Here is a 13916-nt window from a genome sequence, read left to right on the forward strand (position 1 = left end):
TAAACACATCGCCACGGTTGGATCCAGCTTATGTTTGGGGGCTCGGGGTCCACGGTATCGCCAGTACCGTCACCAAGAGACGGTGGCACCTAACCAGTGAACCAACTCTCCTCGAACACACAAGGCGTCACAAAACAAGGCGACCCCTAACAAATCCCACGAAATGTCTGTTCAGGAGAATACCAAGTCGCTGCTGCCAAACTACTCGCAATGCATGCCCACACCTCACCCTGCGCACGCCAGCCCCTCCCAGCACCGCGACCACGGAACACCCATTTAAACAAGACAACAGGCAGCTTTAACAATACTGACCTCGGACAGGTTTTCACACCTATGCTGTTCACCGCTATCAAGGCAATTCTGTATGAACGTCCGTCTTCTAGATCCCACCCGAGGTCGAAGCTGTAGTAGCTTTGGAGCCATTGGTGAATGCCTTGTTCCAAACACTGCACAGTTCATTCGAGAAGCACGTCATCATACGCAAGCCACAGGACCCGGACTGCCACTTCAGAGTATTTACAGGAACTCTACAATTTTTCAGTGGATTGCGGGTGGCCTGCGTTCAAAGTATGCTGAGTGTCGCTATCTTGTGAACACTTACTGGTTCGCTTTCATTACCATTTCTGTATCGCGCGTAGGAGAGGAGTTTCGGAAAAGTGGCTACCAAATACTGCATTCGCGGCGATTTAACAAACCAAGTATAGTATTTGTGGCATTTCGCGACGTGACGCCATTCGTTGAAACTACAACGAAACCGCATGTTATAAACGAATATTTTTGTGGCAGTAATGTTGCGGCCGTCAACGTTGCACTTTTATATCCGCCTACCTCGAACCAGGCGCTGCTTTCAACGCTTAGCGGCTGGATATTCTTATTAGGACTAATTTCGCCCCCCCCCCCATAATTTGCGGTGATTTCAATGTACACCTTGTACTAAAGGGGGGGGGAGGCACACGAACGCAAGAGGGTGGAAACTGACTGATCGGTAAGTTAACCACGGTGTTGAGCCATTGAATGACGGAAGTATACCTTACCTCAAGTCCCCAAACGTCAACAGCTGCGTTGACCAGCTGCATCTCAGTTTTTTTTGCGATTTATATGGTTTACTAACGGAAATAAGAGGAAATAATCTTTACCCAATTTTGATAACCGCCCTCGTTGCTTCGTAATCAACGAACCATTAGAAAGTGAACTGCATGAACTGGGACGTATTTACGAGCGCTACGAGCAGACTGGTGACGATAATCTCATCGACGCGATTTCATCCCGTGGTGTAGCGCGATTTTGCGATCTACCAAAAATGATCGCGAGTATCAAACGCTATGCGTAATACGAAGACGAGTTGAGCGAAAGGCATAACGAACAAAAAGAATTTAGGACAAGCGAGCCTTCCGACGAGCACAAAGACATGTCAGACGTGCTTCCGTGCTACGTTGAATCCCAGGCCACCTCCGACACGCACGTGACGTGTTGTTAATTGAATGCACCAACGGAACCAACAAACACATCTGGTAACTGCCCTCTTGCTGCACGAGCGCGCACCCTTAAAAGAAGCCTCCGAGGAATCTTCCAGACTTCTCTCAACGTCCTCAACACCTTTACGCCGACCTCTGCATGCGTCTTGCTCTACGAACTCGGGAGTGTCGGAACCAGCCCTTGCCCTTCCCTTTACAATTGAAAAGTTTTCTTTGGCCATCTTTGAAGTCAACAAGCGCTCAAAACCAGGCCACGATGACGTCAGGTATGAGGGAATTGTCGCGGCCCTCTGAGCCGCATCTTTTGGAATTTTATATTCCAATATGGCAAACAGGGAAAGTGCCTCTCTAGTGGAAGCTTCCAAAAAAAGTGCCACGTTTAAAACCTGGGAGAGCGCTAACAAGCTACGCATCTTTCCGGCCTATTCCTTTGCTCATTTGAGTTGGAAAGTAATAGAAAAAACGATACATTCAAGAATGATCTCGTTTCTTGAGAGCCGGAAATTTTCCCCCGAAGAAGTGAATGGCTTCCGTCAAAACAGATCTCCGATAGATAGTATCATCGCTCTAGTGTCTTCTATCGAAGAGTCACTCTATTCCAGCTGTGACCAACCGTCATTTTCATGGACATCAAAGCTTCCTTCGACTCGCTTCCTGATGCAGCAATCTTTGCCGCTCTTGAAGACCATGGTCTCAGGGGCAGAATATGCGAATGGATAGTAGACTACCTCGAAGGACGCAGATTTTTATACCTACTTCAAACGGCCCCAAATCTTACTTCGCTGTAGAAAATGATGTATCACAAGATGCTGTGAAGAAGGTGAAGAACTCGCTACATGCAGATGACATTTGCATCTTTTGTGCTACACGTTCTCGACGATCTACACAGCAGCACTTACAGAAAGCCCTCCATAACATTTCTAGCTACCTCGCAGCCCGTGCCTTTAAACTGTCCCCCAATAAGAGTGCAGCCATGGCCTTCACACAAAAAAGGTGGATTGGTATTAACTGATTCTATGCGGCCGCACACTCTCATATGCACGGGTTCAGAGATTTCTTGGAATTTTAATATATCGGAACTTGACCTGTTCACCCGAGGTTAAACTATTACAGGCCCGCATTCTTTCGGCTACTCAGGTTTTAAAATGCCTCGTGGGTTTACGTTTGGGCACTGACTCACATTTAATAGTTATGCTGCACAACGGCTATGTGGATGGTGTGCTGAAATACAGCCTCCCTGTCCCACAACGAATATGACACAAAAGCGAGCAGAGACTTAAGGCAGCAAGGAACAACAATTTACGCATCCGTCTTGGGCTTCCGAAGGGATGTTCGAGCATCGGTACCCTTGCAGAGGCACGTTGTTTGCGTTTTGACGTGATTAGAAAACAGGAGACTGTCCGTGTGCACCTGAGGCATAGGTGTCACTCAAGATATAACTTTTTAGTCAGTAACCTCAAGCTGCTCGAGCATCTGGTTTCGCCAATGCAATCGGCAGTATACCGCTGTTTATTCCAAACCAGCCCAAACAAATATTTCCACCACGTTTCCCTCTTTGGAACATTTTTCCGTTGGGAATTCAATGTCGCACTCCTCCAATTGCCCCCAGAAGACAATGTCCCGTACTGAAGTATTACATATCGTGCTAGAATACATGTATACAATGCATTCGGCTAGAGCTCACATATTTACGGATGGATCGTCATCCCCACAAAGCCGTTAATCTGGAATGTACGTGCTACTTACGGGTGAAATGTTTTCATTTCGTCTGGAGCGACCAACGTCAGCCACAGCGGCTGAGCTGTATGCCCTTAAAGAAGCAATTATTTACATCCTACGTCACAGGCCACATCAGGGGAGTATTTTTAGAGACTCCAAGGCAGCTCTTCGATTGCACCTCGATTGCAATGCTGGGCACACCATAAAATTGCAATGGATACCTGGCCACTGTGGTAGTATTGCAAATCCTACAGCCGATGGAGCGGACCGTATGGGCCTCTACCACAAAAATAAAGTGTTCTATACAAAAACAGAGGCTTCTAGCATTGCGTATCGTTTTGCAGTTGCTAAAAATCATCGCCTACGACTTAACTCGGCTTACACCAACAGTTACCGTTTTTGCCTCGGACAAACGAACAACACGTACTGCGATAACTGTTCTTCTGTAGAATCCGTTGACCATATTTTATTCGAATGAGTGGCCTACTTGGCACCAAGATACCGTTTTTTTGGATATATTGAACGTCTAGATCAAGGACCGGTACTTTGAAGACTATCCAAGCCCTATGTACTTGCACTTCAAAGCAGCGTCGTGCTCTAAAAAGTTTGTATTTGTATTTGGAGGACATTGGTCACATATAAAATTATGAACTCTGTGACACAATCTACAAAATAGTGACAAAGCCACAACAAATCTACAACAAATCAGCGACAAATCTACAAGCGTGTCAAGCCATGACAGTGTTTTTTTTCCTGCACACCTCTTTCGAAAGCCTGTTTTCCCTACACCACCAACCCCAAATAGAGAAGTAATTAGGCGATTGCAGATGCCGACGAAACTCTCTTCTTTTTTTAATAAATAGCCTTCTCTCTCTCATTTTCTCAAAATTTGAGGTAGTATTTTGCGAACTTCGAAAGCCAGAAACACTTCAAAGTTGTATATCTTACTGATAGTACTTCTAAGCTTTTTACATATGTGAGCCATTTTTGTGTTCAACTGGAGATCCTCATAAAAATAAACACCAAGGTATTTAAAAGAGTCGACACCAAAAATATAGGCACAAGAGCAAGATGCACAATTTGATGTGCGTATCGTAATGAAGCCGTCATTCGGCCGTATTTTCATACCAACTCGGAATCAAACTAGCCGACTTTTACAGGGTTTAGTGCTATCAGATTTGCTCCGAACCAATCTACTACATTTCTGACGTCAATTTGAAGATTTGAGGCAGCGAGAAAATAACCAGAGTTCTCAGATACTTGCTTGGTGTCACAACCGTATTGATAAATTTCCGTAGTTTTAACAACAGTGCCTAAATCGCTAAAAACAAATTAAAAGGTATAGGTGACACAAAAGGCCCTTGCGGGACACCTCTCTTAGGCCTGATACTATAGCTCAGCGCTCATACAGGTCACACCACGTGGGAACGATCTCGAAGACAATTTTGAAGTACAGATAAAAACCTTAAGCGGAAGCCATAAAGGTATAATTTATTACAAAACATACCATGACTTACAATATTTTACGCTTTCTTAACATCAAGTAATAACCCAGACAAATCCTCGTTCTGATCTATATGGTTATGAAGGGTATAAGACAACATTTCAAGTAGCACATGAATACCCCCGCCGGAGATTAACCCGTATTGATGCTCACTCAGTAACTCATGTTTCGCTACAAACGAAGTCATGACCCCCAATATGTGCATTTCAAGTATTTACGAAAAACAAAATGCAATCAAAATAGGGCGGAGGTTTGCAGGGTCCTTTCTTGCCGCTTCTTTAGAGGGGTACCACGCGTGCACACTTTAGAGTGTTTGGCTAAGAGCAATGTTCGCCTATGTTGTTCAGCGTAAACAAAATAACACCTTTTTAAAAACCAAATCTTCCTGCAGAGATCACCAATGTGTATGGCATCAAGCTTTAGTGATTTGTTGCCGCTTGTTTAGTGATTTGTTTAGCGATTTGTTGCCATAGTACTGACTATGCAAAGGAGATAAGGCTCGTGTAAAAAAGGGATAAACGCGGAAGATGACACATGACGTTCTAGTATATGACTTGCACACTGAATTGGTTTGATTATTCCACTAAAAACGATGCAATAAATTTGTTGGTGAGGTCGGAAGCAGCGGAACCAAAGTTGTTATAATATGTTTGGCTTTTGTGGACAGGTGTTCATTTTTTCTTGACTGGTTTACTAAGGGCCAAGTTTAAACATATTGGGGCTAGATGCTTTGAATTCTTCGGTACAGAATTGCCTCTTATACAAAAGAACCTGCGCGCTTACTCTATTTCTCCCTCTACTGAACTCGCCACGCAGTGCTGTGTTGAAAGGCGCTCGGCGACGTCTTGACCAAATCATATTTTTTTCTTTCATCAGTGCCAGAAAACCACGGGTAAGACATCGATGCTCAGCCCTCCCTTTGTTTATTACTGACATTTTCTTACACGCCTTCTTCCTCTGGCGCAAAGTGCGAAAGAAATTGTAATATGCAGTGGCACTGTTATTACTAGGATGAACTATTTCGTGTCAAAGCTAGCAAATTACTTGTCAAACTTTCTTCTATCTAAGTAGGTGACAATATTCGTATTATCCGATTGTAAAGAGTTGGAATTGGTTATTGCCCAACAAGGAAGTAGTGCTCTGCTTATTTGTGCTTAATAACAACCCCGGCCGTACAAGAAAGGCCCGATGACAGCACGTTGGCAGGTTCAATACATGTACGGGGAGATTATATTTAAGGACCTCCTACATTGTGGGTCCCCAAATATAAGACCAAATAACGAATTCGGAAAGTTCGTTACAGTAATATTCAACAGCTGACCACTCACTTCGCAGCAAGTCGACGTTGAAGCCCCCTATTATGCACAAGTTGCCTGAGCTGAAAGTTTACTTGCACACCTCACGCATTTCTTCTATAGAACTTTAGCGCATTGTCGGAGGGGGGAAGAAAAACAACTAGTAAATGCGATACAAGATCATTTTTGGTTACTTAAAAATCAGAGGTTCCGCCGATAAAAATACACAAGATTTAAAACTAACAAACAGTGCTTCACGAACACGACAATTTCCCCACCCCTGCTTTTTTGCGGGTGAGGAAGTGTTTGCTGTATCCAGGAAGACAGAGAGGGCTAGACCGGCCGTCAGTGACATTATTTCAGTGCGTGCGAAAACATCAACTGCGTGTGAGGGAACGTTCGTGACTAAGGCAAACTTATCCCAGCGTTTTCGAATGCTCTGAGTATTGACGTGACATGCAGAATGATGCATAAGCTGGTAAAAAATGTTTGGAAAGCCTTGCGAAATGCATCAAGGTTATTAAATTTTCAGCCACAGTTTGGGATAGTGAAGGTACTGGGGCGCCACGTCATCGAAAGCAACGTGAAAAGACGAATATGAGGCATAGCGCGTATTTCACGCTATGGAGGTGTTCGTGGAGTTGGGCTGGTGTGGTATCTGGAGGCCGATTCGAAAAGAACATTGCCTTCCGCCGATGTCGTGGTGCTACCACCGACAGCCTAAGGTCACACCAACACCAAGACGTGGAAGCCGCCGGATATTTCCCGTTATCACGCAAACAACGCCTGGCTCCTGCAGCCCCGCCAAAGCCGTGCGCCTTGTGGCTCCAGACGAGACACGCTCTCCGTCGTCATTGTTCGCTTGAACACTTGGCGACGAAGAGGAAAAAAGGGTCAACGCGGCATTCTCGGACGAGCTTGCGGTCGGCGGGGTTTCGGATTTCGCTTTCGCTTGGAATTTAAACAGCCTTGGCGGCTGCCTCGCCCGAGCCAAATCGCTGCGAAGAGAATGCACCTCTTCCCGCAGCGATTTCACAGCCAAGGCGTTGGCCTCCGCCATTGTTTTATTCTCCCGGTCGAGCCGCTAATTGTCCTCCCCAACTGAGCGACTTTTCAGACAAGAAAAAAAATACCCTCCAAGGCGTGCGTAAGAAGGCCATGGATCGAGAACAGCTCGGCGCCAAGTTCATTAGGCTGGAAGACGACCGCTACATGGGGAGGGATGGACGAAGGAATAGGCGAAGATGCCACTCCCGAAGAAGTGCAGTGGTCGTAGTTAGTGTTACGCAGTTACAATACACTCTCGCACGCATTACATACGAAGCGCTGTGCGCATGACTTTTTTATGAGGAGGTTGTCATCTGCAAAGTCATACATTTCGCGTGAGGGCGTTTGTTGCATTCCCCGCAGTGGAAGAACTTCTCTTTTTTCTATTGAACGCCAGAGCACAAAACGCAGAAATACTTGGTGGGCACCATTTTGTTCGAGGATGGAGGATCAGTGCTAATCGGATTTCGCCGCCATCTTGTTCGAGGATCAAAGATCAGTGCTATTAGGAATTGTTATAGGTTCCACAATAGTGGCCACTTAAAGTGCACTGACTAATTACGTTTCGATCATAGCTCTTATAGTAAATATTTATCTGCGGTACTTGTTATTGCCCTATAGTGGTGTTACACAATATATCATTTAAAGACTGCAAGTATTTGTGGCGAAATATAAACAATATTTCTTGGCTTTATACACAAATAAAAAGTACTAACAGAAAATTTATTTGTATGAAGTGGTGGCCGCATATAGATGGTACTAGCGAAAGTACTTTTGGTGGTTTTTTTAACTGAATATTTTGCCGACCGGGCTTGTTATTGCACCTGCCAGTGATTTTAAGAATCACAAATATATGTACTGTAGCCCCTTTCTAGAGAAGTTTTAATAACATGAGTTGTCTTCTTACTTGTATGATCTGTGCTCGAAGGAATACAATTTGTGCCAGAGTGGTTCCATGAGTCATTTTTTCGTGAGGAGGAGTCTTCTGATTGCTTCTATACTAAATCTTTCTCCGGCGACGCATTTTATCGCACCTTCTTTTCAAAGTAGGCATCATACATTAGAAGTGTGGTCGCATTGGCGATATTTTTAATAATAAAAGCCCTTCGTACGTTCATGAACAGTGCAATAGGAATTTTGCGAACTAGTGGTGGCCGTCTTTAATGCTATACCTGGTCTTGGTACATACAATATAAATGGTAGCCATAATGGTTACGTGTCGGAGAATGGTGTACGCTAAAAAAATCCAACCACTCCAACATTTTCTGTTTGCTCTGAATTTAACATTTACCCAGATGAAGTTTTAGGAGCACCTCTACAGATCTTATGCACCATACCTAAAACTGCGCATTCGGGTGGGACAAGGAAAAGAACACACAGGACGGGCGCAGGACGGGCGCAGGACAAGTCCGAATGCGCAGTTTTAAGTATGAATATGAACCAACTAGCCAAACAACATGCTTTGCTGATCTTATGCATCATTCCTTAAAATGTCTGGTTGTATGATCAGTAAAATGTTAATCTAATAACTCATCTCCGTAGTTGAAATACATGTGCTAACAGTGTAATAATGTGTCGCATATTGCTGGCCGCTAAAAAATTTTAGTGACAAAAACATCATTGCCCTTGTACTACATATTGTGACGGTTGAGCTTTTTGTCGCGTTTTTTATAACCTTACCAATCGTACGTTGGAATACCGTCAAATTGGGAAAGTTTAAATAATATACATGACCTGCCAACCTAAAAGATCAGAGCTAAAAACGTATATATCGTGACCAGAAGTGGTGTCCTTTAAAAAACGGTACTGACCAGAATACCTTTAACATTGCTCTTACACTATCTATATTTGCCGGCGGAGCTTCTTATCGTGCCTCCTAATATACTTAAAATATACCCTAAAAGGTGTCTTCACATTGAAGGTGAAGTTTGGTTATATAATTTACCTTTGTACTGGGATCACCAGTACGAACAGAAGTTTTAATCGGTCTGGAAAAACGCCCACTATTATATGGCATTTACGAAATATCTTTCGAAAATTGAGGTTATTCTGAATATTTTGCCGGTAGTGCTTGTACTGGGCAACCTGTAGACTTTATGCATCATATCTTTATAAAGTGGGGTGGCAATGCGATGTCAATTTTTACCTCATTCTGTAATTAAAATGATCATTGCTCACAAGAATATTATTCTTATGAGCAATGCCTCTATTAGGAGAAGTTACAATTTTTTATGATTGCTGTGATGTTGAATATTCCTATGCGTTTGGCGAAATAGTAGTGAGTAATTCAGACACATTTACAAGTAATTTACAAAAGTTACACAAAACGTTAGTCACAGTGGTAGCAGCATGACACCCTGTCCTGACTCATGTATATCTACCACAATTGCGTCAGGCAACCACTCAATGGGTCAGGCAACCAATTTAATACGTCGTATTAACGCCGGCTATGCCATCCCCATTCAGCGCTTTCGGCGGAGTCCCTGTCGTCCAACTTTCTCTGTCCTGATCTTTTTCACGCTGTTTTGGTAACATCCCTATTCACCGCAAGCCTTACCGTGCCTTCTATGCTGTGCGCAGAGTCATCTGGGAAGAATCCACAAAATTTTCCGAAAAGGTATTGTGGAACATTTCTCCAACCAGTGGGCATCCCCCGTCATTGTAGTGCAGACAAAAAATGGCATCTGGCGATACTTCGTCGATAACTGCACTTAAACAAAGTTACAAATAACCACTTGAATCTACTCCCTCGAATCGATGATGTGCTTGAATGGGTTCACTGTGCAAAATGCTCGTTCTCGCACTTTCACCTGAGCTGTTACTTGCGCCGTTTAAGGAACTTCATAACCACTCCCCGTCCCTCACCGGCCTTCTTCGGAAAGAGGCAACCTTTGCATGGGGCAGGGACATGTGTACGTATTCTCCACCTTGGTTTCCCTGATCTCATGGGTTCCTATTCTTGGGCATGTTGACCCATCAGCCGCAATGCAGTTGCCTAACGACGCAAGTGGCCATGAAATAGGGGCTGTTTTGGCGAAACAGCAAGGTCCTAGTGAACGTGTTATTGCCTACCCCGGGCAGAGCTATATACAGATGAGCGCAATTATTCCATAATGTAGCGCGAATGCCTTCCCTTGGTATTGCCAGTAGTCAAGTTTCGCCTCTACTTCTGTGGCCGTCATTTCTCGGCTGTGACGGATCAATACGCCCAATCCTGGCACTCTTCGTTCAACGACCTCAACGGGTGGCTAGGCCGATGGGCTTTGAGCCTCCAACAGTATAACTTCTTTATCAGCTGTGAGTCAGGCCGTCTACACCTCGATTCGTACGGCCTCTCCCAAACCATTCCACCCAAATGACCTGTGCTTCAAAGTTTGACCTGTGCGCTCTCCCCGTAGTACATCTTGTACTCATAGGCGTCGTAAAACGAGGTGTCAATTTGTTGCGAGCCATATTACGATGTATTGACTTTGCAAATCCGGGCCCCTCACTCCACGCCTTCTTGGCCCTGTATGGCGTGCGACTTTCACTCTGACGGCCCCGTCGTGTTACTGCTCATTCCCGAGCACCACGCTCTCCATGACATGGCAAGGGGTGGTCATCTCGGCTTGTGCCGTACCTTTGACCTTGTACGATGTCGCTTTTACTGGCCTGAACCCTACCGCTCAGTGGGATTATACGTCATGGCATGTGACACTTGCAGCGGAGGAAGACATGACCAATCCTACCAGCCCATCTTCTCGAACGACTGCATATTTTGATTGAGCATTTTTATCGTTTAGGCGTCGACCTACCTGGCCCTTTTCCTAAACCTACATCGGGCAACAAATAGATTGCAGTAGCTACAGAATATGCTACACGATTCGTCATCACTCGGGCTATTCCTACGATTTGTGCGACTGATGTCGCCGATATTTTCACGTGACATCTGGTTACAGCATGGTACTCCTAGACAACTTATCGACGGCGGCCGGTACTTTCATTCCCACATTGTTCAGGCCATCCTTCGTTCTAGTTTCCCCCAATGCAATCTTTCCACGGCTTACCACCCTCAGTCAAATGGGCTTACTGAATGGCTCCGTCGAACCCACACTGACGTGACTATCCATTTACATGTGAGCTGACCATCGGTATAGAGACCAGGCATAAAACTCGTCCAGCTATGACACAACGAAAATTTCCCCTTTCTATCTCGTCGATGAACGGCAACCCGCGTTGCCGATGGCTATTTGCTTCCTTGCTTCTCACCTCACCAAATACCCCCACGAGCGAAACTCTCAGAATCGCAAACCTGAAAAAAGACCCGTTATGTTCACAGCCACCGCTGCGTAAGCTTTGCTTCCAGAACCTTCGTCCTCCACTGGTCACCTTGCCGCCGACCTGAGTTGTCCGGAAAACTGCTGTCGTGCTACACTGCCCAACCCGTGCGCTACGCCAGGTCACTCACGTGAAGTATGAAATTTCCTCTTCACTTCCCTAAGAGTGTTCTTGTCTCCCCTACAAGGGAATTGTCCACATCACCCGTCTTAAGTCCTACAACCCGGTAAGTCTGCTGTCTCCTCTTTAGCACCAGGAAGGTTGTGTTCTCTGGCGTTTGGACAAAATAGAAGTGCCGGTCCTGCCCAAACGCACGGGATAATATTTCGCCTCCACGCTTACTCTCGCGCCTTTGTGTTCTTGCGCATCATATGTTGAAGAAGTCTGGTCGCATTGGCGGTTAAGCTACAAAAACAAAAGTGCAATTCGGTTTTGATTTATAAGTGTAATTGGAATATTCGTGTCAGAGAATGGCTGCCGCAATATTTGTAGAGACGAAATTGCTCATATACTGAATAATTTGTGGCTGGGGTTCCTAATGTGCCTCCTAGTTTTTTATGTGTAAAGCCCTAAAATGTGTGGTCGGAATTGCGCCAAGCTTATTTCTCATAAAGCTCCTAAAGATTATCTCTCCATAACCTTTTCTTTTTATAAAGCTCTTCTCACTTGATTGATCAGTGATAATAGTAATATTATTGTTTCCAGGAATGGTTGGTTACAACTAATAAAGGGCATCGACGAAAAGTTTTTTTATTGCTCTTATTTATTTATTTTTTTATCTTATTACCCACAGCGCCTTTTTAAGGCATTACAAGGGGGAAGAGAAAGTAGAAAGTCAGATAAAAATACAGGCACAACAGAAAGATCACATAAAGCAGAATGAGAAGCCAGAACCTGGCATGTTCAACGAAGATACACTACAAAGAACACGAAAATACATCATTATACATAATTGTCATAACATTTGTGGGTAACTTATTCCCTTCACTAATAGTTTGGGGCAAAAAGAATGCTTAAACAATTAGGTTGTACAAAATATTTCTTTTGTATTTCAGTAGTGATCTGTCTTTAGTTAAACGTAGTCTGGACACATTAAATAAAAACTTTTGTTTATCCCGGTTTTCTTAAGAAATATATTGTGAAAAAAATTTAGTCTGAGTACTCTCCTACGATACTGAAGCGAATTCCAACCCTGGCTGCGCTTAGCTGTAGATACACTAAAATTCCTTGAGTAATCTTTAAGAACAAAGCGAGTAGCCAAGTGTAGAACTTTTTATAGTTTCTCGATATCAGATTTGAAACGTGGATCCCATACCGTACAAGCAAACTCGAGTATGGAGCAAACATTGCTATTGTACAGCAACTCTTTAGTCTCCACTGGAAAACGTTTCGCGTTGCGACGTAGGAAGCCTAAACACGACAAGCTTTCGCACACACATAATTTACATGATGGTGCCAAGACAGGTCCGAGGTAATATACACACCAAGATATTTATGTTAGAACATTTGGTTAAGCCATGTACCAATAATTGTTTATAAATAAACATGAGGCGTATTGTTTCTCGTGAAGCACATGTACACAGATTTTTATAGGTTTATCTGCATTCCCAAATTTCACACCAATCAAAGAGCCTATTCAGATCATGTTGAATCGCCGTGACGTCGTCGAAGTGATTACTTATTCTATATAATACCAGTCGTCTGCAAACAATCGTATTGTAGAAGAAATACCGTTACAAATATTCAAGAAAAGAAAACTAATAGTGGGCCCAAAACAGAACCTTGCAGTACTCCCGAACTTACATTGACATCTTCGCATTGATGGTAATTTTAATTGGAATTATAAAATGAGAGTTATAAAAAGGAATTATGAAATCACAGACAGTTGTGGCATCTAGTAAAATGCAGTGACCAAAATCCTTTGATCATTGCCCTTAGACTGAATATTTTGACGGCAGCCCTTGCGCTCGCTCTTCGTAGAAACACTACGTATCTTACCTTACAGAGGATCAGTGAAATCGCAGTGACAAGTTATGATTAGAACTTGTATTTCGTATATACACAATCACTGTATTAAGAAATTTATTTTGTACCAGAGTTGTGGCAGCTAATAAAACGCAGTTACAATTTTTTTATGATTTCTGTTATTTTGAATTTTTTCCAGGGAGCACTTGTTGTCGCGGCTCTAATCTCGCTACGCAACATATCTCAGAAAAGTGTGGTCGCATTTGAGGCGATGTTTTACGCATAGAACTGCGCTTTCGTCTTGAATAATTAGTACAATACTAATGATTAGTGTCCGAGAGTTTCGAATGCAATTATTTGCAGTGGACATATTTTTATGATAGATCTTATGTTGAATTTTTTTCCCAGCCGCGCTTGTTATAGTGCCTCCTGGGTGTCATTACACAGGATACATTGAGAACGTGTCGTTGCAATGGCAGTGAACCTATACTTACATACCTGGGATTCGTACTTGAATACGTAATACGAATACGTAATACGTAATACGCAATACCTAATACGTATAACAATGTGTTCGAGAGTCGTACCCGCCAA

This window comes from Haemaphysalis longicornis, unplaced genomic scaffold, assembly GCF_048455015.1.
Source record: "Haemaphysalis longicornis isolate Haplotype H1 unplaced genomic scaffold, Haemaphysalis longicornis Haplotype H1 scaffold_8, whole genome shotgun sequence".
Lineage (NCBI taxonomy): Eukaryota > Metazoa > Arthropoda > Arachnida > Ixodida > Ixodidae > Haemaphysalis > Haemaphysalis longicornis.